Raw genomic sequence first — 3,912 nt, forward strand, 5'->3', positions numbered from 1 at the left:
GTTTTACACCTTTACAAAGCTTCTCTTGCGCATGCAAATTTAATTTACGCTTACAGTCTTATGTACACTTCCACAGCTCTTACCCTGCGTATGCACATCTTTTAGGCATTAAATTACCTTCATACAGGGTCCCTGATCACCTGCGTGAACATGCCATAGTCCTGCTACAGCGAGGCATGAGGACTGCAGATGTGGCCAGAGGCCTATGATGGTGCTACAGGGAGACAGGAAGGACAGCTTATCGTGTCAAACCATGTGTAAATGTGTTCACGCAGACATGTTTGAGAACTTGTGCCTCACAGCAAGAACTGTCAAATCCGGTACAGTCCATGAGGATGAGATGCACTGTAGTACTTAAAGCAGCTGGTGGTTATACAAGATACTCAATGTGGATTTTAATATTGACCCTCACCCCCTCCCTTTGTTCAGGGACTCATTTAATTTCTTTTCATCAAAGACTTGTTCAGTTTGTCTCACTTGTTGCAAGCTTTTATGTTCATACAAATATTTACACATTAAGAAATTTGCTGGAAAGAAAGTAGTTAAAAAAGGAGAGGACGTTTCATTTTTGCTGAGTTTATATTCACATACATAATGAACATTGTGAGGCTTTCAGTCCCATAAGGTTGCTTGTTGTAAGCAGACCTTACCAACGTAATTTCACAACAGTGAAGTCTAGGTATTTATATGTCTATGTTACAGAAGGCAGCGCATGACTCGAATCAGACGAAGCAGAGTTGATGGGTCGTTGCTATGGAGATTCTGTCGCAACCACCCTGTATAGAGTTTTTAGTAAAGCTTTTACTAAAGCCAATTAAATAAAGCACCATGTCTGGTAAATATATTCATAACAATTATTGCTATAATTTATAATGTATATTCTAAATATAAATACTTGTTACTTGTCAAATAACTTAAACTCTTACATTTCTTTTCTCTTTTTGGCTCTAACTTCAAGATATAAAAGCCTCCTTGATTTAACTTTGCTCTTTGTTGCAGAGATTACAACTCTTAAAATCTCTTACATTTTTCCAAATGGAGACAAATATGGTGATTTAGCTGACAGCTTTTAACGTGTCTGTGAGTGTTCTCTTTCATTAAACAGGTGTGTACTTGTGTGTTGTGTGTGACTAGAGGGCGAATGCTGTCGTACTTCAGATGGTGTGGTGATGAGGAAAGGTCTGGCACACAGACATCAGCCTCTGGAGTTACTTACACTGCAGAATGGGACAATGATAAGGTGTGTGTGGGATGTTTTTTTTTTAAGGTTTCTTTGACAGTGGCCTTCAGCTCATCTGCATTTTTTGGTCTATATTCTGTCCTTTTTCTGAACTAGATGGCATAGATTAAGTGCTATAATGTTAAGTATTTAATCACTGTACCAAACTGAACTTCAAAAGATATTCTGAAGGACTTTTAAGTAGTGATAGTACAATATATGAGCATCTTATCAAGATTATGAAGCAAGCATTTGTGTCTACTTGAGGTTGAAATCACTAAGAATTACCACCCTTGAAAGTACTGAAAAAGATCTTGGATACACAGTGATGCATTACCACAGCTAGCGGCCCTGAGGCATTGATGAGATCTGGTATACCAATGAAATAACTTCAGTTCCAGCAGCATCCACTGAATATCAAGAACACATGTTCTCACTGCATTTCAGAAAGAATCACTACTTTGTTTTGTGCAAGGGGTGAGAGCAATGTGATTCTCTTTGTGCAGTTCAGCCATTGGTGAAGCGCATCTCCAAAATACATGAGCACGCACAAGCAGCAGAGCTCATGACTGCATGAGAAGTCAAGAGTTGTGTAAGACCGTGAAGCTCAATTTCCTGTCCTCTGGAGTGAGAACGTGTTTACTGTGGATCAACAACTCAGCTGGACATCCACCGCCCTTCAGTTTGCTTTTATTCTGCTTTAAATGAACCTGAACCTCTAGTGTGCAATTAAATTTGAAACCAAATAACTTCTTGAGGGTGTTTTATTTGTTTCAATGTTCTACCTCAATTAAATTTGGTATGACTCAATGTTCACTTTTGAGTTTATGACAATAATTTGGTGGGTGTTTTTGTTCATATGTCTAGCGGATCCTTTTCAGAGCTCATGCAGAGTTCATTGCAAAATGGAAAATTGGTCTTAAAGGTTGAGGAGGAAATTTAATCGTCTGATTCTGAGCCATAAAAACGCTAACCGTCGTCTCTATCTTTCTCTCTCTCTCTCCCTTCATCCATCCACTTACTGTAAAACAAGGCTTCTTTTTGTCCTCGACTTCATCAGACTCACATGTTTCAAAGAGGAGGGGAAGAGATAGGTGGGACAGATGAGAGCGAGAGAAAGACAAGTGATAGAAAGACAGAGTCACAGAATCAGAAAGCTCTCCTGTCATTTCTAACCATATAAAAACATAGAAGTGTGGCATTTCTTTGGCTTGTAAAACTATCAGTTTGAGCAAAGAAACTCTACTAGAAAAGATCCAAACCATAGAGGATCTGAAACAACAGTTCTGGATTTGGACCTGGAAGACCATCAGATAATGGAGAATGGCAAAATAGAGGGTAAACAATCTTTGATTTTGTCATGCTTTCGTGCTTTTTTATTTACATGAATAATTGGTCATTAACAGTGACGTTAACTTTAAATAAAGATTTCTATGGATGGCTTTTGAAAGGTTTTCTTTCTTTTACTTGCATGTTTCTGTCATTTTGTGTGTGATGAAAGTCTGTGTTTCTGCATAAAGTTGTGTTTTTGTGTGTTCTTGCATTTACAGGTAATGACATAGACGCCATAGACCTTCAGGTAATCTAAATTGCCCTCTCATGTACTTCCAGTTTGTGATAGCTTTCTCATGATTTTGTATGCGTTGGTGTGTTTGTTTGCAACAAAATAGGTATTCTGTTTTAAGCACACTGTTTCATTAATCACTCATTCTAATCACACACACTCGTACAGATTACTGCTATTAAGATAATAAAAGTAATTGAGACAATGAATTGCTAATAGGAAGAGTGTGACTGAACTCGGGCCACATTTAGCTTGACCCTCCCTAAATGCTATTAAGACTGATCTGAAGCTCCTGTGCTCCTGTTTAATCTCTCTCTATCTGGGTTTGTTTCTTATTGAGTATTGTATGGAGTCAAAATAATGCCACATATATATGCAACATAATAAAGTTTTGCAAAAGAAAATAAAGTTTTGCAAACGAAAATAAAAGTATTGAGAAAAAATAAATGTGTTTTTGCAAACAAAAATAAAGAATTGCAAAATATAAATGAAACAGCACAAAAGCAATGATTTTGCAATACATATTTTCCATGGCCATATCTACTAATTTATTTGCAACGCTGCTTTTATTTTGCGTTTCAGTCAAGTTTGAGCTTGCGATACCGTTTTCCCTTTGCGCTTCACGTTTCTGCGCGTCTCGCTTTGTGGCACTGTTTTGACATGGGGGTGGAGTCAAGGGACGGGGGCGTGTACAACAGGCCTGGGCATGCCTCCCTGGAAGTGACGTCATCGGCCCAAGACGCAGCTCACTGATCCAGGCACCATTGCTGAGCAGAGGCATGTGGGTGGATCGTTTCCTTTTATTCTCTAGCATTAAAACATGCATGTTTTCGTTTTATTAACAAATGCATATGTGTATTAGCAGTGTTTGCTCAAGTTAGACTCAAGCTTCATTTTTTTAAAAACTTAGAGTCATTCACAGACGTGGGACAAAAATATTTGTGGGACAAATATTTTCAATTTTAAATGTCACGAGGGATTAATAATAGAATGTATTTAACACAATTATCACCTTCAAATTAATTTTCTCATTATTATACCAAATCTGTGTTTCTTAATGTCCTCTCACTACGTCTAAAACAGTGTGTCCACAGAGAAGGGTTCAATCATTCATATGCAATAAAATGGA

The 3,912-nt window shown here is 37.8% G+C and overlaps 1 pseudogene; it reads left to right on the forward strand.

Annotated features, from left to right (window-relative positions):
- The first annotated feature begins 2,283 nt into the window (after positions 1–2,283).
- Positions 2,284–3,912, forward strand: part of LOC107654891 (rho guanine nucleotide exchange factor 33-like) — an 8,791-nt pseudogene continuing 7,162 nt past the window's right edge.

The sequence above is a fragment of the Sinocyclocheilus anshuiensis genome, unplaced genomic scaffold (assembly GCF_001515605.1).
Source record: "Sinocyclocheilus anshuiensis isolate Anshui unplaced genomic scaffold, SAMN03320099.WGS_v1.1 scaffold335, whole genome shotgun sequence".
Classification (NCBI taxonomy): Eukaryota; Metazoa; Chordata; class Actinopteri; order Cypriniformes; family Cyprinidae; genus Sinocyclocheilus; species Sinocyclocheilus anshuiensis.